Raw genomic sequence first — 26940 nt, 5'->3', positions numbered from 1 at the left:
GTGTGTGTGTGTGTGTGTGAGAGAGAGAGAGATGGTGCACAGTGGACCAAGTCCCCGCCGTACCGATCAGTCTCGTTAGCTCAGCTCACCACGATGGTCACTCCTATTGTCATACACACGCACACACCCCTTCCCTCTCTAAATCCCTTCAGCCCCAACACGAAGGTCACTTCTATTACCGTTCAACCGTGTCTCCAGGCAAGAGTGAGCAGCACAGGCTCCCAGAGGAATAAATTACAGCGTCAACGAGGAAGTAAAAAACAAAACAAACGGCACCAGGAAGATCTGCTGTTCACAACAAACATAGTACGATAAGTGGTTGTGAAAGTATTTCTACTGAACAAAAATATAAATACAACAATTTACTGAGTTACAGTTCATATAAGGAAATCAGTCAAATTAAATAAATTCATTAGGCCCTGGCTGTGGGTTAGCCTGGGAGCCAGTTTTTCCCCACAAAAAGGCTTTATTACAGACAGAAATACTCCTCAGTTTCATCAGCTGTCCGGGTGGCTGGTCTCAGACGATCCCACAAGTGAAGAAGCAGGATGTGGAGGTCCTGGGCTGGCGTGGTTACACATGGTCTGCAGTTGTGAGGCCAGTTGGACGTATTGCCAGATTCTCCAAAATGATGTTGGAGGCGGCTTATGGAAGAGAAAGTAACATTTAATTATCTGGCAACAGCTCTGGTGGACATTCCTGCATTCAACATGCCAATTGCATGCTCCCTCAAAACTTGAGACATCTGTGGCATTGTGTTGTCTGACAAAACGGCACATTTCAGTATGGCCTTTTATTGTCCCCAGAACAAGGTGCACCTGTGTAATGATCACGCTGTTTAAGCAGCTTCTTGATATGCCACACCTGTCAGGTAGATGGATTAACTTGGCAAAGGAGAAATGTTCACTAATAGGGATGTAAACAAATTTAGAGAAATAAGCTTTTTGTGTGTAGGGAAAAATTATGGGATCTTTTATTTCAGCTCATGAAACATGGGACCAACACTTTACATGTTGCGTTTATATTTTTGTCCAGTGTAATTAGATGCAATACTTTTGTGAATTGTGAAGAAATAAAATAACAAACCGTTTTCAGTTAGAAAGCCTGAAGGGAAAGAAAATAAATTACCTTTCCTATCTAACTCTCTCTCATCCTGGCGAGATGCTATTACCATAACATATTATAGAGAGAGAAAGCAATGAAAAAGGCCCAGCAAACCCTTACAAGCTGGCATCTTTGAAAACCAATTACGCTATGTGTTTGCAAAGGTCTTCTAAAGGACATTCTGACTACAACTTTGTTGTCAAAGCAAAGGCTCCTCGTTTTCTTTAAGGAGATAGGGAGAGAGAAGTAGAGCGAGTCAGAGAGAGCGAGAATTAGAGAGAGAGAGCGGTGTGAGAGAGTCAATAAGAGTCTGATGCATTCTCTGAAACTCTGGTGGAGAGATGTCTGGAGTAGGGGATTTACTTACAGCCTTGGGTAACAGCACAAACACATCTCACTGCTGCGTCCGCCTAACTGATTGACTCACAGAACATACTGAGAACTGCCATCAATATTCCACAGCCTATTATACACAGCAGCATAATGTAAAGGATGCTTGAATCATCTCTGTGCAGAGGAGTGCAGCATGAAGGAGAAAATTAAAACCACACAAGAAGATACCTATAGATATAGAAACATATGTATACAGATGTAGGATCTTAATTTGAGCCAGTCTCCCACAGCAGGACAATCTTGCAGCAACAGGAAATATGAATTATTATGTGCATTGTAATTAATGGCCATTTTTGTAGCGATTTAAACATTTTTCGTAAGGGATTTCAAAGTGGAAATTACAAACTTTAGAAGCCTTTTTAAACCTCAAATACATTACAAGTTTAAAATGTCCTGTGTTGGTGTCACGTTCCTGACCTGTTTTCTCTTGTTTTGTATGTGTTTAGTTGGTCAGGGCGTGAGTTGGGATGGGCAGTCTGTGTTGTTTGTTCTATGTGGGAGTGTGTTGGTTAATTAGCCTTATATGGTTCTCAATCAGGGACAGGTGTTATTCATTTCCTCTGATTGAGAATCATATATAGGTAGGCTGTTTTACACTGTTAGTTTGTGGGTGATTGTTTCCTGTGTCAGTGTTTGTTGCACCATACGGGACTGTCTCGGTTTGTTTGTACGTTCGGTCTTTTGTGTAGTCATTTTCCTGTTCGTGAGTTCTGCGTGTTATGTAAGTTCGCATGTCCAGGTTTGTCTACTCCGTTTTGTTGTTTTGTTAGTTTATAGTGAAGTTCGTGTTTTCGTCTTTTCTGTAAATAAATAATGTCAACTTCAGAAGCTGCGTTTTGGTTCAATCCATGCTCCTCCTCTTCGGATGAAGAGGAAGAGGACTACCGTTACAGAACCACCCACCTAATATAAGATCAAGCAGCGGTGTAACGGGAGTAAGGGACAGCGCAAGAAGGAGGAATGGACATGGGAGGATATTTTGGACGGAAAGGGTTGCTACACATGGGAGGAGATTCTGGCTGGTAAGGATCGCCTCCCATGGGAACAGCTGGAGGCAGCTCGGAGAGCGGAGGAAACCGGAGAGAGGAACCGGCGTTATGAGGGGACGCGTCTAGCACGGAAGCCCGAAAAGCCCGTGAGTACTACCCAAAAATGTCTTGGGGGGGGGGCTAAGAGGTAGTGGGCCGAGGGCAGGTAGGAGACCTGCGCCCACTTCCCAGGCTAACCGTGGAGAGCGGGAGTACGGGCAGACACCGTGTTACGCAGTAGAGCGCACGGTGTCTCCTGTACGGGTTCATAGCCCGGTGCGGGTTATTCCACCTCCCCGCACTGGTAGGGCTAGATTGAGCGTTGAGCCGGATGTCATGAAGCCGGCCCAACGCATCTGGTCACCAGTGCGTCTCCTCGGGCCGGCTTACATGGCACCAGCCTTACGCATGGTGTCCCCGGTTCGCCTACATAGCCCGGTGCGGGTTATTCCACCTCCCCGCACTGGTCGGGCGACGGGGAGCATACAACCAGGTAAGGTTGGGCAGGCTCAGTGCTCAAGGGAGCCAGTACGCCTGCACGGTCCGGTATTTCCGGCGCCACCTCCCCGCCCCAACCCAGTACCACCAGTGCCTCCTCCCCGCACTAGCCTGAAGGTGCGTGTCCTTAGTCCGGTGCCTCCAGTTCCGGCACCACGTACCAGGCCTACAGTGCGTCTCAGCCGGCCAGAGTCTGCCGTCTGCCCAACGGCGCCTGAACTGTCCGTCTGCCAAGCGCCGCATGAACTGCCCGTCTGTATTGAGCCTTCAAAGCCGCCCGTCTGCCATGAGCCTGCAAAGCCGCCCGTCTGCCATGAGCCTACAGAGCCTTCCGCCAGACAGGAGCCGCTAGAGCCTTCCGCCAGACAGGAGCCGCTAGAGCCTTCTGCCAGACAGGAGCAGCCAAAGCCTTCCGCCAGACAGGATCAGCCAGAGCCATCCGTCTCCGCAGCGCCATCTGAGCCATCCGTCTCCGCAGCGCCATCTGAGCCATCCGTCTCCTCAGCGCCATCTGAGCCATCCGTCTCCTCAGCGCCGTCTGAGCCATCCGTCTCCCCAGCGCCGTCTGAGCCATCCGTCTCCCCAGCGCCGTCTGAGCCATCCGTCTCCCCAGCGCCGTCTGAGCCATCCGTCTCCCCAGCGCCGTCTGAGCCATCCGTCTGTCCCGAGCCATTAGAGCCGCCCGTCTGTCCCGAGCCGTCAGAGCCGTTAGTCAGTCAGGAGCCGCTAGAGCCATTCGTCAGTCAGGATCTGCCAGAGCCGCCAACCAGACAGGATCTGCCAGAGCCGCCAACCAGACAGGATCTGCCAGAGCCGCCAACCAGACAGGATCTGCCAGAGCCGCCAACCAGACAGGATCTGCCAGAGCCGCCAACCAGACAGGATCTGCCAGAGCAGCCAACCAGACAGGATCTGTCAGAGCCGTCAGCCAGCCATGAGCGTCCAGAGCCGTCAGCCAGCCATGAGCGTCCAGAGCCGTCAGCCAGCCATGAGCGTCCAGAGCCGTCAGCCAGCCATGAGCGTCCAGAGCCGTCAGCCAGCCATGAGCGTCCAGAGCCGTCAGCCAGCCATGAGCGTCCAGAGCCGTCAGCCAGCCATGAGCTACCCCTCAGCCCAGAGCTGCCATTAATCCTGAACTGCCCCTCAGTCCAGAGCTGTCTCTCTGTCCGGAGCTGCCCTTCAGTCCGGAGTTGCCCCTCTATCCTGAGCTATCTCTCTATCCTGACCTACCTCTCTGTCCTGAGCTATCTCTCTGTCCTGAGCTACCTTATCCCGGTGCTGCCCCTTATCTCAACGGTACCCTTTAAATTAAGTGGGTGGAATAGGAGGGTGGTCATTCAGAGGGGAATACGGAAGCTGGGATTGACTATGGTGGGGTGGGGACCTCGCCCAGAGCCTGAGCCACCACCGTGGTCAGATGCCCACCCAGACCCTCCCCTAGACTTTGTGCTGGTGCGCCCGGAGTTCGCACCTTAAGGGGGGGGTTATGTCACGTTCCTGACCTGTTTTCTCTTGTTTTGTATGTGTTTAGTTGGTCAGGGCGTGAGTTGGGATGGGCAGTCTGTGTTGTTTGTTCTATGTGGGAGTGTGTTGGTTAATTAGCCTTATATGGTTCTCAATCAGGGACAGGTGTTATTCATTTCCTCTGATTGAGAATCATATATAGGTAGGCTGTTTTACACTGTTAGTTTGTGGGTGATTGTTTCCTGTGTCAGTGTTTGTTGCACCATACGGGACTGTCTCGGTTTGTTTGTACGTTCGGTCTTTTGTGTAGTCATTTTCCTGTTCGTGAGTTCTGCGTTTTATGTAAGTTCGCATGTCCAGGTTTGTCTACTCCGTTTTGTTGTTTTGTTAGTTTATAGTGAAGTTCGTGTTTTCGTCTTTTCTGTAAATAAATAATGTCAACTTCAGAAGCTGCGTTTTGGTTCAATCCATGCTCCTCCTCTTCGGATGAAGAGGAAGAGGACTACCGTTACAGTTGGAAAGTTATCCTGCAACAGGGTGATCAAATTAAGATCCTACATCTGTAGGACCAGAGGGGATCATCAGCAGCTCTTTCCTTCTCCACATCAGAGAAAATTATGTGAGGAAAGAACTCTGATTCTGCTGCCCAGACAAACACAGATTTCTCATCAATGTCCCAAATCTGTCCCCATTGGTAAAGTAAACACAATGCAGTCTCCTTGCTCTGTCCAAACCCAGCCTTCTATAGTACCTGGTGTAGAAGAGACAGCAATGAGACAGTGATGGCACCATCGTCCTCTAACAGGGACACTTAGAGTAAATATCAACACTGGATTTAATCCAGCAGGCATCTGCAGCCTAGAGGATGAGAAAGCATTGTTCAAATCAAATCACATTTTATTTTTTGTTGGAGATGAAGTGAGAAAGCTGAGGCTTGGTACGGGTGTTGAGAATTCAGCAAGGGCAGAGCGGGGACACAGACACAGAGAAAGACAGTGAGAGACAAAGAGAGTGAGAGAGCGACAGGAGTGAATGGGAGGACCTAAACCCTTGGCACAAGGCAGGACAAACCATTTTCGGACCTCAGTCAGAGTCAGAGATGAAACAGGGATTATAGATTTTATAGATCTCATTAATTCACAATGCGCTTGAGCTTGCTAAAATGGTCTCAACAACTCCCCTAAAGAGTAAGAAACTTTCCCAGTCACTGAAGATGGCCACACAGGAAGTATATTACAGTGTAGCCATCTTCACATATACAGTATATCGTAACCTTTGAGGTGCTAACTCGGATGGAACTTTGTTGTGTTTGGTCAAACCAGTCTTTAAAACTGCATATTGATAGTGACTCCTGTACATGGATATTTTTTTATTGTAACCACAAGGCTTCAAAACAAAAAGTTCAAGCTCTGTGTGTATCCTCGCTGGCTAACTCAATAAAGTGGAGACGGAGGAATGTTAATGCTTTTCTGCTGCAAACCATCAGCACTTTTTCTGTTCCCGCCACCCCATAAATGTTGTTCAGAGAGCAACCGTCTGATACAGCACTCTTAACACGGTGTCTTGTTACCCAGATACTGTTTCAGCTAATCTCCTTAAACTTTGGCCAACCTTGCAACAGACAGGATCATAGGGTAGGGGGTCGACACACACAGAGTACTTAGTCTAAGTAAACTATCCATGCGGCGCAAAAGGCCATACTTGTAGCTGGGCACATAAAAGTGATATGCCCATATAAAGTAGAAACGACGGGTTACATAACCGCTCCCTCAAATTTAGATTCCTTACAATGTTGTCAGGAAACTTGGGATCTTCAGAGAGGAACTGACCGGTCAGGGTGTCACCCCCAACTCCAGTTTTTCCCCATTAATCAGCTATTTTCTACCGCTACTTCCTTGTTTCGGACATTCCATTAATAGCCAACTTCGTCCTTCCATTAAGGAGGAAACTTTCCATTGGTGTTGCATTTCTGAGCCCTCTCCCTTTCAGCACCCTGGCTGTAATTGTGTATGGGGCAGAGGACACACTAGGCTAGGGTCTAGCCAACACATTGCCTTTCAGAGACAGACTCCCCTGCTGATCCAAGGTGTTCTCCCACCCCAGCTAAAGCTGCTATCAGACACTAAAACCTACACAAGTGGGTCGTTCGACCAATTAGGTTCCTTTTGAGTAGTGTAACTACTTTTTTATTTTACCTTATTGTAACATTGGCATAAAAAGCACATGGTCACGTGAATAAAAAACACTTTTTCTCATTCTCAAGAAAAAAGAAAAAGACTAGAGTAAGTGCCAAATAAAGTAACAGGGTTGATGACCTCATCTTACATCAGCCATACATCTCCTTGTGACAGGGGGAACGGAAGCTTGTTGTGTGCAACAGGGAGAGGCAATTGAATACAAGCTTCACAATTTTTAAAAAATTGTAACAAAATGATAGCCTGTCTATCTATGGGTAGACCTGTTCTGCTCGATCCGCTCAGTTTTCCACCAGTAAACTGATAGAAAGAGTAGAACCGACTCACCTGATTTTACACTGTGATTTGACTATTACATGTTCAATGTTCCTTTAGAAATAAATATTTTTAAAAAGGTATAGTTTCACCATATTAAGAGGAGAGTTCAGCTCACGTAACAGGGTTGACCTTAAAATGAAGAACAGGTTGTTGTTTTTGGACCTTAAAATGAATCACTAATAACATGAAATAAATAACGTTTCGAAATGACTTTGTCAAAGCAACAAAATAACGACTAGGGCTTTACCATGATGGTGAAAACATTTTGGGGTTAAGTGGGTTAAAATCTTCCTAGAAGTCACAGAGGGTACACTGAGAGACACATCAAAATGCTGAATTTTGGCACTTTGTCTTTATTCATATAACAAATCTGATTTATTCGAATTTCCATGTGGTCTATAGCACTTTGTTTAATATAACAGGCTTTTAAGATGCAACATTTGTGCACAAATATTTACTTAAAATATCAAAAGCAATTTTGTGAAACGACCCACTTACATTCTCAACAGGAACGTGTTGCAGCATTAAAAGGACAAAGAAAATAACCTTGTAAAAGAAAACAGAGAAGACGGAACACGTCAGTCTCCTGAACTCTCTCTGTCAACTGCAATGCCATGTCAGTCAGTCCCCATCGCCCTGGTTATGAATCATACTCAGACTCCTCCACTGTACCTTGACATTTCCAAGCTGACGATCAATACTATCGATTGTGAAAATACCCTGAGCAGTGAAGGACTAGAGGAAAAGGTCTGTGGCACACAGATGGAAGGGATTCCATCCTTACAGCCATTTAGTATTAGTCTTGGAGGTGCTCTGGTTCAAACAGCCTTCAGCTCTACAAGTGGCTGTGTCTAACCCCTAGTCCTGGAAACAGTCTGGAGCCTCAACGGCGAGGACATTCAGAGATAAATCACGTAGTTAGAACTTGGAACTGAGAGGGCCAACAATGACACTCCAAATTCCATTGCAGTCCACTGGGGCTTAGGACTGACTGATTTTCCATCCCCACTCCCCAGACAGACTTAACTATTAATAGAAACAAGCTAATAACACTACGTAGCTATAAATAGTCATGATTCATTACGGAGGGCTTTCCATCAAGGTACTCTTATCACAGAAACTTTAATTGATTCTGGCCCGGGTCCACAAACAGAAACTACGCTTCACTCGTCGTGCCAACAAGGGTCAAGCAATTTGACGGCGAGGCAAATCAGGAAGGAAAACAGACAGGGAAACATCCAGGTGCTGTAGGACTGATTTCATCCTGGTAGATCAGTCAGCAGAAGCAGAGGTACTGAATGGTGCCTCCCTGTCAGGCTGGTGTTAAGGTTCAGCATGGCTCATTATATAGAGGGAAATGGAATGGTGCTTATGCTAGTTGTCATGGCAGCACATGTATGTTTTATGCATATTGACGTCCCTCAAGTCATGTGATCACACTCTCCGTAGCGGATGTGAGTAAGACCTTTAAACAAGTTAACATTCTCAAGGCTGCAGGCCCAGACGGATTACCAGGACACGTACTGAGAGCATGCGCTGACCAGCTGGCAAGTGTCTTCACTGACATTTTCAACCTCTCCCTGACCCAGTTGGTAATACCTACAGGTTTCAAGCAGACCACCATGTGCCCAAGAATGCCAAGGTAACCTGTGTAAATGACTATCGTCCCATAGCAATCACATCTGTAGCCATGAAATGCTTTGAATGGCTCAGATCAACACCATCATCCCAGACACCCACTCTAATACCCATACCCCCGCCAACAGATCCACAGATGACACAATCTCTATTGCACTCCAGACTTCCCTTTCCCACCTGGACAAAAGGAACACATACGTGAGAATGCTGTTCATTGACCCCAGCTCAGCGTTCAACACCATAAACTAAGGACCCTGGGATTAAACACCTCCCTGTGCAACTGGATTCTGGACTTCCTGACTGGCCGCCCCCAGGTGGTAAGGGTAGGCAACAACACATCCGCCACGCTGACCCTCAACACGGGGGGCCCCTCATGGGTGCGTGCTTAGTTTGCCGACAACATGAAAGTGGTAGGCCTGATCACCGATGAGACAGCCTACAGGGAGGAGGTCAGAGACCTGGCAGTGCGGTGCAAGTACAACAACATCTCCCTCAGTGTCAGAAAGACAAAGGAGTTTATCGTGGATTAGAGGAAACGGAGGGCCCGAGCACGCCTCCATTCACATCGACCGGGCTGTAGAAAAGCGGGTAGAGAACTGCAAGTTCCTCGGTGTCCACATCACTAAGGACCTGTCATGGTCCAAAACACACCAACACAGTCATGAAGAGGGCACGACGACGCCTCTTTCCCATCAGGAGGATGAAAAGTTTGGCATGAGCTCTCAGATCCTCAAAACGTTCTACAGCTGCACCATTGAGAGCATATTGACAGACTGCATCACCACCTGGTATGTCAACTGCTTGGCATCTGACCACAAGGCGCTACAGAGGGTAGTGCATTTGGCCCAGTACATCGCCCTTCTTTTTGTTGCACTTACTCTCTTGCACTGGCTCTATGCACAAATCACTGTACTCTACTGACACAATCACACATACTAAAGTGACACTCCCACACACACACTACATACGCTCACACGCTCACACTCACACACACACACACACCACACACACACACACACACACACACACACACACACACACACACACACACACACACACACACACACACACACACACACACACACACCACACACACACACGGTGCTCCAACTCTGTTTATTAGCTATCCTGATTACCTAGTCACTTTTACCCCTACCTGTACAAAATACCTCCTATCGCATCAACTACCTCATACCCCAGCACATTGACTGGGTACTCCTTGTATATAGCCTTATTACTTTGTGTTCATATTTTGTGTTACTATATCCTTTTCTATGTGCTAATTTTCTTACTTTTTCACTCTTAATTGTTGGGAAAGTGCTAGCAAGTAAGCATTTCACGGTAAAGTCCACACCTGTTGTTTCCGACGCATGTGACAAATAACATTTGATTTGATATGTGACTGGGATGGGTGATAGATCACCTTTAGCCTGCCGCTGTCCTGGAGGAATGGCTTCTGTATGCATCTGTCACACAGCATAAGGCTCAAAGCAGCGGGGTGGCCAACCAGCTAATGTCTCTCCTCTGACTGAAGCAGGCTGGGGTATGGGGCTGGGGCAGAGAATGGAGGTTGGGGCTGGGTTATAGGGCTGGGTTGGAGCAAGGATGGAGCTGGGGTTAGGGAGGATGGAGTGGGGGTAAGAGGATGGAGTGGGGGTTGGGACAGGGGCAGGGGCAGGGGCAGGGGCAGGGGCAGGGGCAGGGGCAGGGGCAGGGGCAGGGGCTGGGACTGTTGACTGGGGCAGGGGCTGGGACTGTTGACTGGGGCAGAAAGACCGGCCTAGTGCAGTTCCTCTGGTTTGTTCACATGACCTCAGCTCCAGACACAAAAGCACTGCGGGGCCCACACAGAAAGCCTGAGGAAGTATGTCCATATTCAGCGGTAAAGCAGAGGGAGTGGACTGGACTCACTCTCTCTTAGTCTTCATTATTTTCATCTCACAAACAACAAGAAGTATGTCAGTTCATGTACAAGGGGGAGCAGAGGTCAAGGTCTATAATTGGTGTTGACACTCAGACGACCATTGTCCTCAAATGCTGAGATTCAGAGAACCCTTCCCTAATGAACAGCAGATAGAACTTCAGACAAGTCATATGGCTCTGTGGACATCCCTTAGGACTCCTCAGCCACATATCAAAACCACTGCCTGCCAAGATGGTGATCAGAAGAATGTATAGCAAGAGCTACAGAACAGTGGACGACCAGCCCCCGTCAGAATGGCTGCCCTTGATCTGACCTTTAGCTGGGAACTGGATGACATAACAGGCCTGACAGGCCGAGCCCGGTTAATGGTGGTTTATGAGGACAGTGTGGGGTTCGAGGACAGCCCGGGAGACATGATACCCATCAGCAGAACAGATAAATGGAGAAAATGGCTGCCAGGCATCCACAGAGTGGAGTGCAATAGGTCAGAGAGATATTTGCTGTGTTTGTTTGCCAAGAACAAATTGCCCTCAATAAGACATTTATTTAATTTATTCAGAAGATAAACCCCCACTGATATTTTTCATTTACATTTTAGTCATTTAGCAGACGCTCTGCAATCGCCATGCGCTACCAACTGAGCCACACGGGACCGCGTGATGAATCAATATGTTCTGAATTCCTTATTTCGTTACGATGGGGACCAAAGGGCAACAACACACAAATACAGCACCAAGAACACAATTATACAGTAGATAACAAGATCTGTGGCGGAAACATGGACCAGGAGGACAAACAAGGTCAATGTGACTTTTACAATTTCATCACCTTGAATCACACTTTTCCTCAGATGGGTTGCCAAATGAGAACAAAATAGGCCTGAGTGAAAATAGTAGGGGGACATTGTGCAACTCTCTCCCCCGTAGATAAGAAGAGAGTGGTTTGACCTTACTTTGCCATCCTGCTCCTCAAACACGGACTGGTCCACGTTGCAGGCAAATAGGGAGGTGGGTAGGTCGTTGAAGTCGGTGATCTGATGGAAGCTATCACCCAGCGTGGAAACTCCCACAGTGCTTTGCAGCACCAGCAGCTCCTCTCCTCCCAGTAGGTAGACCCGCTGGTAGAACGTGGCTTTTCTCAGGTTGGAAAATAAATTATCCCCCTTCATGGCTAGAGACAGAGAGAGAAAGAGAGAGAGAGAGCGCAAGATGAGGGTGAGCTCAGTCCAAATGCTGTGATGAATCCTTGCAGAGAGTAATGGTGGCTTCAAGGGTGGAGGAAGTGGACAGTCAAACTGTCCTTCGTACCAGTTCAATGGGAAGGCTAACTGATCACTGATGTTACTGAATAATGGAGCTCACACTCACTCAGTTAAATACACACAGCTAGTCCTGCACTGTTGGTTTGCATCTCTAGCTCATGTCCTAGAATAACAAATGTGTTCTGAGCTTAACCTTCCAGGCTGTTTTACTATGACGTCATCTTGGTTATGAACCCCTGTACCCCCACCTCTCCCTCCCTCCCTCTCTTACCCATCTATATTTTCCCATATATCTAAAGTGCACCTGGCATGATTCAGATAAAATGGTGATCTGATTAATCAGACTGGTTTAGAGTCTTTTTACACTCTCTCTGCTCTCACAACTACTGATGCCTTCTAAAACACTCTACAGGAAACCTAAACAACAACACTGAGAGACAGACAGGCAGACAGAGAGAGTCAGAAAGAGAGAGAGAAGGAGAGAGAGAGAGTCAGAGTGAAGAGAGAAAGAGAGGGTTTACCTCTAAACCACAGCCAACAGATGTTAATCTCTGGCCCAAGTCAGTAATATTCTGGCAAAAGATTAGGTGATGGGTTTAGGATGGGTGCTCCCACAGAGGTGTAATGGGGGGAGGAATGGGGATGGAAGGAGGAGAGATGGAGAGGAGTGGAGGAGAGGGATGTGGTAGAAAAGAGGAGATGATGATTGGAGGGTGAGAGGGTAGAGTAGAGGATGGAGAGAGGTGGAGTAGGGGAGTAGAACAGAGATACAAGTGGAGAGAGGAAGGGAGGGAGGTGGAGGTGAGAAGGAGATAGGGAGAAGTGGAGGAACAAGGGGCTTGTCACACCTTCCCGGCATTAATACACCACGACATGTCCAGTCCACCGGCAAGCCAGCACTGTCACCACATGGTTATTTTAGGATCAATAGCCCATCACCTGTCACACACACACACACAAAGGGCTATAGATAGTGGCTGTCTGGATAATTCCTGGCCTGTGTAAACGCTGCTATAAATAGCTGCAGAACTAATGAAATGCACAGATCGCTGGGGCACTTGATTAAATTGGAGTGTTCCAGACCGGTAGGGCCTCATTTCATTTCAATATCAGAAGCGTGCCCTGTGGTCTGAGACAAGGCTGTTAGTGAGCCCAAAACAAGAGCACGTGCACACACACACATACAGATGCTCTTGCACACACACACACACACACACACACACACACACACACACACACACACACACACACACACACACACACACACACACACACACACACACACACACGCAAACACACGGATGCTCTCTCTCTCTCGGACACACATGGATGCGCTCTCTTTCGCTCACACACACAGCCATTTGTCTCTGCTGTCTGTGTCCGCTGAAGGGATATGGGTCTGTGTTTGACAGTACGAGTGAAACAGACCTAGAGAATAGAATGAATCAGACACAGTATTCCATTCATGCATTCAGAACTGTGAGTCAGCCTTTGATGTGCTGTCTGTCAGTCTGTCTGTCACCTGTATGCGTGTTTACTCATCATTTCAGATGAAATATGACAGATTCAGATTCAATACATTAAGCACTGTAGTTTTCAAATAATCTGAATGATAAACAAGGCTTCATGTAAATTATATCTCATTATCAATGCAACCAATGGACCACAATCAATTGACCATCGAATTACTGTTCTGCAAACTAACTAATGCTAACTAAGTGGCAAGGAACATTCGACAAACCACAAGGTAAATGATTAAAATCATTAGGCATTATTGATTGGCCCATTGTAGAATATTTAAATTATCAATAGTTCCATTTCGCTGACCTCATGGCTGGATGGTAAACACATGCTTATCTAAGCACAGACAGAGATATGGATGATAGTGGTGGTGATGTAGCCAGCATCACATGGCTTGATAATGATAACCTTTTGCTCAGAAAACCACCTGATGAATGAAGTCACTAACATACCATCATATCAATGTGCAACAAAAAAACAAACATGGAGGCTACAATAGTTCATATTATCTATAATAAGGGCCGTGCAATATTGATTACTGAATGTTATGACCGTATGTAACACAAACATTGAAAAGGCATGCTTTATATTACAGTAATTACAAAATCCAACCAGTTATTGACTGTCTATGCAACAGTTAGATCAGGAATGTCTAATCCACACCGCACAGGAAAGCAGCAATATGAGGCAAACATACTCGTTCAGACTTTCAATGAGTCATATCTGCAGAGGTTTAACCAATAGCAACCTGTTGATGTCAGAGGGAAAATGTCTGGAGGGCCCGCTCTTTCGCTGTCAGAATACCACAACTTTCTCATGGGAAAGAGAGAAACACCCGAACACTGCGCTTGACATGAGTAGCCTACCAGCACCTCACATTTTCTATGGCTTGAGCTCCTGTTCCTCGTATAGAATATTAGTTTAAAAGTATCGTGGAGCTCCTGCACCTTAATATAAACAGTCCCGCACCCAAAACGAGTACCGGCATCTATTTCGGTCCATGTCAAGCATTGCCGAATCATACCTGACAGCCCACCTCAGGTCGGATACAAACTACTAATAGGCTACATCTATTGGCTACATGTACTTTTCATTTAGGCGCTACATGTACTTTTCATGGAGGCTGTTGAACATTGAATAATAATAATAATTCAAGATTAATAGACAAGTAGTCTAATTTGAGTTTTTTAAACTTTACTTTCAATTGCAGCAGTATTCGCCAATAAATCCATTCTGCCTGCAATGTTACAAAAGACTCAATGGTGGCTGTCTATCATGTTTAAAGAAGGTGAGTGCATTGACAGCTGGTATTTCGATCTCATAACGGTCAATGCCCCTAAAGCATCCTAGGGGTTACATTGGGGGAATGGAGTAACATCACCTCTAAATTGCCAAGCAACATAAATTGAAGGTAAACTAAACAGATTTATATTTATGAAAAATAATATAGCATACGTTATCCTAAAAGCAGCCAATTGTGCAGGTCAGCACAGTTGCATCGCTAACAAAATCCCAAATGTAGGCTAACCTCAATTCAAAGTCGTTCTCTCGCAAGTTAGAGCACTTTCTCACCCGCTGACTTTACCCTATCCACACCCCATAGCTTCAATGCAACGCAAGCGACACTTTGCATCACTGTCAATTTTCCACAGAAACGCGATCTGCGAAACCGGAGTCGCCATCGCTTCTCTCTACCTGTATGTGCAGTGCGTATCGGTCCGACTGGCGTGTCTTCAGCGTTGCCTCTACCTCCTAACTCTTCTTCGTGAATCAACCTTGCATTCCAGCTGCGAGCCGATATTATCCTGACGTTTTTGCAGACAGTTTGACTCACCAATGACTGGCCTGCTGCATCCAAATTATATTTGCGTTACCCAGTAATGAAATACAGCTATCACCACAGGGGGCATTCTTTGACCAATAGTCTAGGCTACTCCGGAGCGGAGGGTCTAAAAAAAAACTACAAATGAACGTCAGCGCTTTCTTTCGCGCGCACTTGCAGGCTGCTGTGGTGTTTGCTGGCTTCATGTAGAGTCAAATCAAACATGTCTGATGACATTTACTGCGGGAAAATAATGTGCAGTCGATATTTGACAATCAGATGCCAGTGCACGAAACGTATTTGTAAAGGTAAGCTAATGATTGGTGTCATTCATAAGTGGCAGTTGTCTGGGATATTTTAGCCCTTTGAACTCTGAGCATGTTTGTTCATTGAACACTGACATTTGAAACAGCTGCCAAGCATGTATTATAGGCCTAGAGGTAATGATTCATCACCATTTTGAAATGCATAACCAGACTGTCACTGCGTTTGATGACAGGCTATCAATCATTTATTTTAAAAATCTAATTATTAAACATGGTTGGTCACATTTTGAAAAATGTATTTCACCAGGAAAAGACCCTTGAGGTTAGAAATCTCTTTTGCGAGAGACACACTCAAGTGTGTGTCCAGTAGCCTAACTTTCTAATCTAATCAACCTCTATCTTCACTCAGTGTTTTCAATAGGACCATTTCATTAGGCAGGCATCTTTCCTCTTGGAAACAAGTCTAAACCTGTGACCTGGCAGATACATAACTATTACAATAGACCACTGTCCACTAATGGACATTACTGGTGATCTCATGGGCTGATCGATGGAAGCCCTTTGTAGGCCTACTATAATTACATCAATAAACACACGCACATTTCAGAATAGCTTCAGCATTTAAGAGTAGGCTGGGCCTGAAATGGTCTATAATACTAAAAAGAACAGGTCAACTTTAACCTACATCAAATGGTGTAAAAAATATCAGTGTCTTTATTAAGGCAACCCAGTTATAGGATTGTCTTAATATTATAGGCAAAGCAATATTGAACAAAGCAACCTTAGACTTTATTCATAAGCTGATGTATGATGCCATATGATGGTAAGTAGGGTACATGGCAATAACGCAGTGCATTTAGCCAATACCTAAGTTTCATACTCTGCCCTGTGCAGTTAATATTCTGTGTGGATCAGAATAATACAGATACTCTTATATTTATTACATCACAAAATACTGATCAATGTCTGTACCAGTGGACACTCCTCAGAGGAGGAAGGGAGGACCATCCTCCTCAGTGATTTTTATTTTATTTTTAAGTTAAACATTGAAAAAGTTATCCTTTTTAGATAAAAACTATGCTAAATAATTTCATGTCACCAAATAATTGATTTAAAACACATTGTTCTGCAATGAAGGTCTACAGTAGCCTCAACAGCACTCTGTAGGGTAGCACCATGGTGTAGCTGGAGGACAGCTGGCTTCTCTCCTCCTCTGGGTACATTGACTTCAATACAAAACATAGGAGGCTCTTGGTTCTCACCCGCTTCCATAGACTTACACAATAATTATGACAACTTCTGGAGAACATCCGCCAACCTATCAGAGCTCTTGCAGCCTGAACTGACATGTTATCCTCTCAATCAAAGGATCAGAGAATGAATCTAGTACTGAAAGCATAAGCTACAGTTGGCTAGCACTGCAGTGCATAAAATGTGGTGAGTAGTTGACTCAAAGAAAGAGAGAGAGAGAGAGAGAGACAGTTGAACAGTTTTCAACAAATTAATTTCTTCAAAAAATGGGGAGAGGGAGAGTGTCTTTTTTTTGCTCATGAAAATAATTATTGTTCTCCCTCATCATAAACGGCACTGACCGCCACTGGTCTGTACAAATACATAATCAGGGGTTGAACCGGGCAGGAAGGTACATGGGGTTAAAACCACTCTTGGACGCATGAAAAGGATAAATAAAGGGAGGAGATATTAGTTAATCATCTTAAGGCCAATTCATTTGAAGACCGTTCCACAATCTCCTGCATTTTCAGAAATATAATCAATATATAGGATGCTACGTAAGTGCTTTAAAATATCATAACTTTTTACTGAGCTCTTCTTTAAAGTAACTTCCTGAAAGTAGCTCCATTAATTTAACCATCCCCTTGTCTTTTTTTTCTTTTGTCAGGGGTTTGGGCAGGATTGTAGAGCACAGCACCCTCATGTGGCAGGCTGCTGGGTCCCTACCAAAGGGAGATTGCTCTGGGAGAGGAGACAAGGATAGGTATGAGGTATTGGTATGCTACAGTATTTCACTTCAGAGACTTCAATATTGGTATTCAAACTCATTTATGCTTTCAAAGTCCCATAAAATTAGAAACTGGTCTGCAAACGTACAGGTTTAGGCAACGGGTCCATGAGCGTGAAATCATACCTGAATAAAATCAAGTCAACAAACATGTGGAGTTCATTATGGCATACCACCTGTAGATACAATTAAGAAAATACATTATTAACATGTTCATTTCTCCAAACAACACAGTGATGCCAAACTAACCTAACAGACACAGAGAGAGTAACAGACACTCAAGGTAATGTGATAGGATCCAGTCATCCTTTTGTTCTGTCTCTCTTACTGAGAGATAATCCTTTGAGATGCTCTCTTTGTTAGCATGTCAGCAGGTTATTAGACACAATGGAGGTTCCATTCCCTGCTACTCCATAACTGTCACAACAAAAAGAGAGGAAATGAAAGGTGTATAGGACTGGTGCTCGTTTGATTCTAATGTGGCATTTGACCTCCCCTTGCATTTACATACACAGCTAAAACGGCACAATACTCCGACTACAAAGTGAGATTGAGAGAGAAAAACAAACAGGGGTCAAGGGAAAGAGACATAAAGAGAACAGAAGAAAAAGGTTGGGAAAAGAGAAGGAATGCAAAAAGGAAACAGCATGAGAACCAGGGAAAGAGAAGGGGCAGAAGCATCAGCAGTGGGGTGTCTGCTGTGTTCAGTAGCACCCTGTGACTGCTGTGAGTCATACCGGGGCATTGTGTCAGTGACGCAGGCTCAAGGCCAATCTCCTAAAATCATCAGAATCAAATTAGACTGGCGCAGGGGGAAAATGAAATATGGGAGTGTCATGCACGGCATGCTCCCCAAAGTTATTTCTGTGCCTCTCCCTCCCCTCTCTCTCCTCCCCTCCCGCCGCCATACCCTGGCTAAGTGAACATTTCAGCAGCATCCTGTGTGAATTAACCACTGAGATGTAGGATGCTCCAGCATGACAATGACTCAGTGGAGAGTCAGTGCTATTAGGCTACAGCTAAGGCTAACTTTGTAGCCTGCCTGTTTAATGCAACTGACAAATCATACTTTTTTGTTTGACTTAATAGAGAGGCACATACTCAAGGACAGAAGATAGTTCATTACAGTAGTAGTGAAAACAAATGGTCTTTGCGTTTCACACCACATCAGTAAGCCAGTATTCACAATGTCTTTTTTCAGTGTTGCTGTAAACATTTGTAATTCAACGCCCTTGTGCCTGTATGTATGTATGTATGTAGTTTTGTTCTTTTTTACACCTCACACTTTTTTGCACTGGAAATGTCCTTTCTTTTCAGTGAGTCTTAATATGCATTGTGTATGACTGTCTGTGTCTAGTTGTGTCCTAAGGAAGGGGGTCAAAGGTCAGTCCAACTGCTGTGCAGCTGGGAACGTCTCCCCATGTCCTGATCTTTTCCCAGCTAACGTCACGCCGCCCCTGGCCGGTCTGTCCTCTGGGTTTACCACCAATGACCTAGCCAGGCCCCCGGAGGGTTGACATGTAGACGCAACAACGCAGCACAGCCAAATGAACAATACAAACCCAGAGCCAGCCACCTCCCCAGAATCACACAGACACAGCAGGAGGCTGGAGGACAGACTAAGACACACCAGGCTAAGCAATATGCCTGTGCTCTGTGTGATATTGGCAATGCCCCTCATTCAGAAAGCTGAAGGGCACTCAAGTGTTGAGATGTCAATTTGAAGCACTGGCTAGGAGGATTTGTGACATTGACTTAATTTCCTCCTGAAGAAGTTTCAAGCATGTTGGACTAACATGATTGAAACCATTGAACAGTTTCACTGAGAAAAATAACATTTTCAATTGGAAGAAGTTATTGAACTTTCCCATAAGTTATTGTCTTGTGAAAGTGACTCTTATGTTGTGTGTGATAAACTGTGTTCAGTCTAGCCAGTTCCAACTGTTGCTTTTAATGGCCTGGAGGGATGACATTTTAAAAGCAGACAGCCAGAGGGGAGACAGAAGATTGCATGCCCTTTAGAAGGCATCACCAGACCAGACTATTCTATACCATGCTCATCGATCAGCCACTTACTGTAAACAACTTGATCTTCACAAATAGCTTTCACTGCTTATTTTACTGGTGTACAACAAAACAACCCCCAAAATAAAACATTGAAGCCATATTCAATCTGATGCCTAAATACCCATTTCATGCTAATGCGAAGCCAGCCTTATTCAGTGTCTGACAGATTTAGTACTACTTCTCTGGAGGTGAACAGACAAGTGATTCATAGAAGAAATACTAGCAGTATTGTAGTAGCTACTCTAGTATGTGTTCTGAAGACAAAACATCATGTCTGTTTTTCTAACCTTCTTGGGCACTGGTTTGGGCCTCGTCTAAATGCCACGAGCACTTCCAAGACATTCTATACTAAATCCGGTTTCTCCCATCGTTCCTGTGGGAAGTGTGAAGAGATTTTATTTTAGAAAAAACATCAGCTTATATGTATATATATACTGCTCAAAAAAATAAAGGGAACACTTAAACAACACAATGTAACTCCAAGTCAATCACACTTCTGTGAAATCAAACTCTCCACTTAGGAAGCAACACTGATTGACAATAAATTTCACATGCTGTTGTGCAAATGTAATAGACAAAAGGTGGAAATTATAGGCAATTAGCAAGACACCCCCAATAAAGGAGTGGTTCTGCAGGTGGTGACCACAGACCACTTCTCAGTTCCTATGCTTCCTGGCTGATGTTTTGGTCACTTTTGAATGCTGGCGGTGCTTTCACTCTAGTGGTAGCATGAGACGGAGTCTACAACCCACACAAGTGGCTCAGGTAGTGCAGCTCATCCAGGATGGCACATCAATGCGAGCTGTGGCAAGAAGGTTTGCTGTGTCTGTCAGCGTAGTGTCCAGAGCATGGAGGCGCTACCAGGAGACAGGCCAGTACATCAGGAGACGTGGAGGAGGCCGTAGGAGGGCAACAACCCAGCAGCAGGACCGCTACCTCCGCCTTTGTGCAAGGAGGAGCACTGCCAGAGCCCTGCAAAATGACCTCCAGCAGGCCACAAATATGCATGTGTCTGCTCAAACGGTCAGAAACAGACTCCATGAGGGTGGTATGAGGGCCCGACGTCCACAGGTGGGGGTTGTGCTTACAGCCCAATACCGTGCAGGACGTTTGGCATTTGCCAGAGAACACCAAGATTGGCAAATTCGCCACTGGCGCCCTGTGCTCTTCACAGATGAAAGCAGGTTCACACGCACATGTGACAGACGTCACAGAGTCTGGAGACGCCGTGGAGAACGTTCTGCTGCCTGCAACATCCTCCAGCATGACCGGTTTGGCGGTGGGTCAGTCATGGTGTGGGGTGGCATTTCTTTGGGGGGCCGCACAGCCCTCCATGTGCTCGCCAGAGGTAGCCTGACTGCCATTAGGTACCGAGATGAGATCCTCAGACCCCTTGTGAGACCATATGCGGGTGCGGTTGGCCCTGGGTTCTTTCTAATGCAAGACAATGCTAGACCTCATGTGGCTGGAGTGTGTCAGCAGTTCCTGCAAGAGGAAGGCATTGATGCTATGGACTGGCCCGCCCGTTCCCCAGACCTGAATCCAATTGAGCACATCTGGGACAACATGTCTCGCTCCATCCACCAACGCCACGTTGCACCACAGACTGTCCAGGAGTTGGCGGATGCTTTAGTCCAGGTCTGGGAGGAGATCCCTCAGGAGACCATCCGCCACCTCATCAGGAGCATGCCCAGGTGTTGTAGGGAGGTCATACAGGCACGTGGAGGCCACACACACTACTGAGCCTCATTTTGACTTGTTTTAAGGACATTACATCAAAGTTGGATCAGCCTGTATTGTGGTTTTCCACTTTAATTTTGAGTGTGACTCCAAATCCAGACCTCCATGGGTTGATAAATTTGATTTACATTGATAATTTTTGTGTGATTTTGTAGTCAGCACATTCAACTATGTAAAGAAAAATGTATTTAATAAGAATGTTTCATTCAGTCAGATCTAGGATGTGTTATTTTAGTGTTCCCTTTATTTTTTTGAGCAGTGTATATATATACAGTATATCGTAGCAAAGGGCTTAAGACAGACCTATACTATGTTAAAGTCACATGAACAGGGAAGCTTGGATTGCTTTGAATGTTTTCATTTTACGTTGAGAGCAGTGAATGGATTTCAACCTGTCATTTCAAACCATTCCGTACTTAAAGATTGAAAGTTGTGCTCTAAAGTGCCACCGACTTCAAAGAGCATGGTGTGCAAAGAGCATGATTTTCAAGCTCCCTCACTGGTGCAGCATGAGAAATAGCATAATTGACCAATGCTCTCAAACGTATCCATGTATACTGCAACAGCGTACTGTGTGCATGTGGTGCGTGAAATATTTAGTCTGTTTTTAAGGGAGAAGAGCGAGGGAGAAAGTGATATTTTTCATTTTAGTCATTTAGCAGATGCTCTTATCCAGAGTGACTTACAGTTAGTACATTCATCTTAAGATAGCTAGGTGGGACAAACACATATCACAGGCATAGTAAGTACAATTTTCCTCAATAAAGTACAGCGCATTCGGAAATTATTCAGAGCCCTTCCCTTTTTCCACATTTTGTTACGTTATAGCCTTATTCTAAAATGTATTAAATACACTTTTTTCCTCATCAATCTACACACAAAACCCCATAAAGACAAAGCAGAAACAGGTTATAATTAGCACATTTATAAAAATAAAATAAAAACAGGAATACATTATTTACATAAGTATTCAGAACATTTGCAATGAGACTCAATTGAGCTCATATGCATCCTGTTTCCATTGATCATCCTTGAGATGTTTCTACAACTTGATTGGAGTCCACCTGTGGTAAATTCTATTGATTGGACATGAGATAAGAAAATCAAATAATTAAGGAGCAGCAGTAAATAACAATAGCAGGGCTATATACAGGGGTTACCGGTTCAGAGTCAATGTGTGGGGGGCACCGGAGTCGAGGTAATTGAGGTAATTATGTATATGCAGGTAGGGTTATTAAAGTGACTATGCATAGATAATAACAGAGTAGCAGCAGCGTAGGGGGGTGCAAATAATCTGGGTAGCCATTTGATTAGCTGTTCAAGAGTCTTATGGCTTGGTGGTAGAAGCTGTTTAGAAGCTTCTTGGATCTAGCCATGGCGCTCCGCTATTGCTTGCCGTGCGGTAGCAGAGAGAACAGTCAATGACTAGGGTGGCTGGAGTCTTTTGCAATTTTTAGGGCCTTCCTCTGACACTGCCTGGTATAGAGGTCCTGGATGGCAGGAAGCTTGGCCCCAGTGATGTACTGGGCCGTACGCACTACACTCTGTAGTGCCTTGTGGTTGGAGGCCTAGCAGTTGCCATACCAGGCAGTGATGCAACCCGTCAGGATGCTCTCGATGGTGCAGCTGTAAAACCTTCACGACTGTCTTGATGTGCTTGGACCATTTTAGTTTGTTGGTGATGTGGACGCCAAGGAACTTGAAGCTCTCAACCTGCTCCACTACAGCCCCGCCAATGAGAATGGGGGTGTGCTCAGTCCTCCTTTTCTTCTATTCCACAATAATCTCCTTTGTCTTGATCACATTGAGGGAGAGGTTGTTGTCCTTGCACGACACGATCAGGTCTCAGACCTCCTCCCTATAGGCTGTCTCATCGTTGTCGATGATCAGTACTATCACTGTTGTGTCATCAGCAAACTTAATGATGGTGTTGGAGTTGTGCCTGGCCATGAAGTCATGAGTGAACAGGGGGCTGAGCACACACCCCTGAGGGGCCCCCGTGTTGAGGATCAGTGTGGCGGATATGTTGTTACCTACCCTTACCACCTAGGGGGTGGCCCGTCAGGGAAGTCTAGGATCCAGTTGCAGAGGGAGGTGTTTAGTCCCAAGGTCCTTAGCTTAGTGATGAGCTTTGAGGGCACTATGGTGTTGAACGATTAAGTAGTCAGCGTAGTCAATGAGTAGCATTCTCACATAGGTGTTCCTTTTGTCCAGGTGGGAAAGGGCAGTGTGGAGTGCAATAGCGAGTGCATCATCTGTGGATCTGTTGGTGCAGTATGCAAATTGGAGTGGGTCTAGGGTTTCTGGGATAATTGTGTTGATGTGAGCCATGACCAGCCTTTCAAAGCATTTCATGGCAGGTTACCTTAGTGTTCTTGGGCACAGGGACTATGGTGGTCTGCTTGAAACATGTTGGTATTACAGACTCAGACAGGGAGAGGTTGAAAATGTCAGTGAAGCCACCTGCCAGTTGGACAGTGCATGCTTGGAGTACACATCCTGGTAATCCGTCTGGCCCTGCGGCCTTGTGAATGTTGACCTGTTTAAAGGTCTTACTTACATTGGCTGCGGAGAGCGTGATCACACAGTCATCCAGACCAGCTGATGCTCTCATGCATGTTTCAGTGTTACTTGCCTCGAAGCGAGCATAGAAGTTATTCAGCTCGTCTGGTAGGCTCGTGTCACTTGGCAGCTCTCAGTTATACTTCCCTTTGTAGTCTGTAATAGAGCCGGTGTATTACGATTTGATCTTAAGTTCTGTAGTGACGCTTTGCCTTGTTGATGGTTCGTCAGAGGGCGAGTTAGAGTCCCACTCCTTGAAAGCGGCAGCTCTGCCCTTTAGCTCGGTGCAAATGTTGCCTGTAATCCATGGCTTCTGGTTGAGGTATGTACGTACAGTACAGTCACTGTGGGGACGACGTCCTCGATGCACTTATTGATAAAGCCAGTGACTGATGTGGTGTACTCCTCAATGCCATCGAAAGAATCCCAGAACATATTCCAGTCTGTGCTAGCAAAACAATCCTGTAGTTTAGCATCTGCTTCATTTGACCACTTTTTTATAGACCGAGTCACTGGTGCTTCCTGCTTTAATTTTTGCTTGTAAGCAGGAATCAGGAGGATAGAGTTATGGTCAGATTTGCCAAATTGAATGCGTCTCTGTGTGTGGAGTATAGGTGGTCTAGAATTATTTTCCCTCTGGTTGCACATTTAACATGCTGATAGAAATTAGGTAAAACTGATTTAAGTTTCCCTGCATTAAAGTCACCGGCCACCAGAAGCGCCGCCTCTGGGTTAGCGTTTTCCTGTTTGCTTATGGTGGAATACAGCTCATTGAGTGCAGTTTTAGTGCCATCTTCACTCTGTGGTGGTATGTAGACAGCTATTAAAAATACAGATAAACTCTCTAGGTAGATAGTGTGGTCTGCAGCTTATCTTGAGATACTCTACCTCAAGCGAGCAAAACTTTTAGACTTCCTTAGATATCATGCACCAGCTGTTGTTTACATAAATGCATAGGCCCCCGCTCCGTGTCTTACCAGAGGCTGCTGTTCTGTTTTGCCGATAGTGTATAACCTGCCAGCTGTTTGTTCTTAATGTTGTCGTTCAGCCACGACTCGGTGAAACATAAGATATTACAGTTTTTAATGTCCCGTTGGTAGGATGTGTGATTTCAGTTCATCCCTTATATTTACCAGTGATTGAACGTTAGCAAACAGAATGGAAGGCAAGGGCAGATTACCCACTCGTCGCAAGGCACCCGGATCTTTTGCCTCAATCTCCGTTTCCTTCTCCAGCGAATCACGGGGATCGGGGCCTGGTCGGGTGTCTGCAGTATGTCCCTCGCGGCCATCTCATTGAAGAATTCCTTGTCCAATTTGAGGTGAGTAATCCCAGTTCTGATATCCAAAAGCTATTTTCGGTCATAAGAGACGGTAGCAGCAACATTATGTACAAAACAAGTTACGGACAATGCCGGGGGGGAAAAATTGCATGATTGGTTGAGAGCCGATAAGACGGCAGCCCTACCCTCCGGCGCCATCATCATGTGATTTTTCAGTTTATATATATACATACATACACACACACACACACACACACACACACACACACACACACACACACACACACACACACACACACACACACACACACACACACACAAATGTATAAAACCTGTTTTTGCTTTGTCATTATGGGGTATTGTGTGCAGATTGAGGGGGAAAAAACAATTTAATATATTTTAGAATTAAGGCTGTAACGTAACACAATGTGAAAAGTCAAGGGATCTGAATACTTTCCAAATGCGCTGTAGCTATCAGCAAAGTCAGAGCTAGAAGGTGGGGTGGGTTTCAGGTGCTTTCGGAAGATGGGCAGGGACTCTGCTGTCCTAGTTTAAGGGGACCTGGTTCCACCATTGGGATACCAGGACTGAGAATAGCTTGGACTGGGCTGAGTGGGAGCTGCCCTCCCGTAGGGGGTGGGAGGGCCAAGAGACCAGAGGTGGCAGAAAGGAGTGCTCAGATTGGGGTGTAGGGTTTGAGCATAGCTTGAGGGTAGGGAGGGGCAGTTCCTCTTGCTGCTCCGTAGACAAGCATCATAGTCTTGTAGTGGATGTAAGCTTCAACTGGAAGCCAGTGGAGTGTACGGAGGAGCGGGGTGATATCCGAGAACTTAGGAAGATTGAAAACCAGGAGGGTTGCAGCGTTCTGAATAACTTACAGGGATTTGATAGCACAAGCGGGAAGCCCAGCAAACAGCGTGTTTCAGTAGTCCAGGCGGGAGATGACAAGTGCATGGATTAGGATCTGCGCCACTATCTATGTGAGGTAGGGTCGTACTCTACGGATGTTGTAGAGCATGAACCTGCAGGAGCGTGTCACTGTTTTGATGTTTGCATAGAACAACAGGGTGTTGTCCAGGGTCACGCCAAGGTTCTTTGCACTCTGGGAGGCCAACACTGGAGTTGTCAACCATGATGGAGAGCTCATTGAGCAGGCAGGCCTTCCCAGGGAGGAAAGCAGCTCCGTCTTGTCGTGGTTGAGCTTGAGATGGTGGACCGACATCCAAGCTGAGATATCTGCCAAGCAGGCAGAGAGCATGTCAGAAGGGGGGAAGGAGAAAAGTAGAGTGTCATTTTAATAGCAATGGTAGGAGAGACCATGTGAGGATATGATAGAGCCGAGTGACTTGGTGTATAGAAAGAAGACGAGAGGGCCTAAAACTGAGTCCTGCGGGACACCACTAGTGAGAGGTGATCTGGTAGAAGCAGCCTGCTAGGTAGGATATAATCCAAGAGTGTGCAGAGCCTCAGACACCCAGTCCTGAGAGGGTGGAGAGTAGGATCTGATGTCGAAGGCAGCGGATAGATCTACCAGGATGAAAGCAGAGGAGAGGGAGTCAGCTTTGACAGTGCGGAGAGCCTGCGTGACCTTGAGAAGAGCAGTCTCGGTTGAGTGACCTGTCTTGAAGCCTGATGGGTTAGATTGATCAACTTTCTTGTTATCTCTCTCAGAACAGAGATCGCACGCTCAAGTGTTATGGAAAGAAAAAGGGATACAAATCAAATCAAAGTTTATTTGTCACGTGCGCCGAATATAACAGGTATTACAGTGAAATCCTTACTTACCAATGGTGCGAGAAAAAAAAGGTATGTGTGTGTGTGTGTAGGTAAGTAAAGA

General features: G+C 45.7%; 2 long non-coding RNA genes across 2 annotated transcripts in view; one reads left to right on the top strand and one right to left on the bottom strand.

The window, feature by feature from the left end:
• Positions 1 to 604: 604 nt before the first annotated feature.
• LOC120024373 lies at positions 605 to 15229 on the bottom strand. Its single transcript, XR_005472822.1, has 3 exons — positions 15040 to 15229; positions 11515 to 11732; positions 605 to 644 (listed from the first exon to the last, which is right to left on the bottom strand). It is a non-coding gene; the product is annotated as an uncharacterized LOC120024373 (long non-coding RNA).
• A 122-nt stretch (positions 15230 to 15351) lies between these two features.
• Positions 15352 to 26940, top strand: part of LOC120024560 — a 28418-nt gene continuing 16829 nt past the window's right edge. Inside the window, exons 1-2 of the long non-coding RNA XR_005472872.1 lie at positions 15352 to 15474; positions 17333 to 17428. This is a non-coding gene — a long non-coding RNA (uncharacterized LOC120024560). The remainder of the gene's footprint in view (positions 15475 to 17332; positions 17429 to 26940) is intronic.

Source organism: Salvelinus namaycush, chromosome 29 (assembly GCF_016432855.1).
Source record: "Salvelinus namaycush isolate Seneca chromosome 29, SaNama_1.0, whole genome shotgun sequence".
In the NCBI taxonomy this organism is placed as follows: domain Eukaryota; kingdom Metazoa; phylum Chordata; class Actinopteri; order Salmoniformes; family Salmonidae; genus Salvelinus; species Salvelinus namaycush.
Note: the sequence above shows the minus strand (reverse complement) of the source record. Positions and strands in the feature narration are given on the sequence as shown.